Source organism: Fragaria vesca, linkage group LG2 (genome assembly GCF_000184155.1).
Source record: "Fragaria vesca subsp. vesca linkage group LG2, FraVesHawaii_1.0, whole genome shotgun sequence".
NCBI classification, from domain to species: Eukaryota; Viridiplantae; Streptophyta; class Magnoliopsida; order Rosales; family Rosaceae; genus Fragaria; species Fragaria vesca.
The window spans coordinates 2,314,067-2,315,130 of NC_020492.1; the positions used below are offsets into that span (position 1 = coordinate 2,314,067).

At 39.7% G+C, this 1,064-nt stretch overlaps 1 pseudogene across 1 annotated transcript in view; it reads right to left on the reverse strand.

The window, feature by feature from the left end:
• The window catches only part of LOC101290927, a 3,059-nt pseudogene that overhangs the window by 1,616 nt on the left and 379 nt on the right, over positions 1-1,064 (reverse strand). Inside the window, exons 2-3 of the transcript XR_184117.1 lie at positions 768-837; positions 21-335 (exon numbers count right to left, since the gene is read on the reverse strand). The product of XR_184117.1 is annotated as an adenylosuccinate synthetase 2, chloroplastic-like (transcript). The remainder of the gene's footprint in view (positions 1-20; positions 336-767; positions 838-1,064) is intronic.

Below are 1,064 nucleotides of genomic sequence, written 5' to 3' on the forward strand. Positions count from 1 at the left end.
AGAGTGTTTCTTTGTCTTACCTGACAACGAGCAACAACGTCAAAGTGCTGGGCCAAGATGTCAACGAGTTTGCCTTTACCTTCATCACCCCACTGGCAGCCCAAAACTCCGGACACCTGGGTTAGAGACTCAATTCGATTAGGTCCGCTGTTGGGTGACCCAGCCACACTTAGCGATGAGGGCGAGGCAACTGAGGGCTTCACAGAGCATACAACAACATTTCTGGGGCGCTGGAGGAGGTTAAACCTATTGTGTTGGGCGCCCAAGTAGCAAGGTTTAGAGAGTGGGTTGGCATCAAGGGCTGCGAAGGTCGACAGGTTGTTCATGGTGAAGCACTGAGTTAGAAAGAAATTGTCAAGTCAAAACTTTACAACTCTCAAAAGACAGGGTTTTTGAGAAATTGAGCATAACCACAATTTTTCATAAAGACCACATCAAAAAGTCCATTATCACTTATTATTGGATTACAATTGAGCTTTGATGTAATGCATTACACTAGTTTGAGAACACAATAAATTAATAGGCCTAAATATAGAAGCACTACTCTTTAAACCAAGAGATTTTCTTCAGCCATCTACTTATATCAACGTTTCATAAAATCAGGCTTAAAACATGACCAACAAGAACACAAAAACTACGAACACTAGCAAACAAGAAAAATCTCTTCCCCTGGAGGTTACAAAGCATTACAATTTGATAATACTCGCAACAATTGATACATACAAACAAGATAAATGAAACATGAAAACCGATCAGTCATAACACACAGACTGCTCAATACTAGCAATCAGAAACCCAAAAAACCAGAAGTAAAAATTTGCAGCAAAGATTACAAAACTACACAAACAAACGATAAGCAAACCAATAATTAATAAACGAAATTTCTATTCCAATAAACTATTGCTAGCTGAGCTCTGTAATCATTACCAATATCTACTAATCGAATGCTACACCCTAACTCACCAAAGCCACAGGCCACCATTACGAATTCACAATAGGCAAGAAGCCCTTAACATTTAGCAGGAAAATAGAGAGAGAGAGAGAGAGAGAGAGAGAGAGAGAGA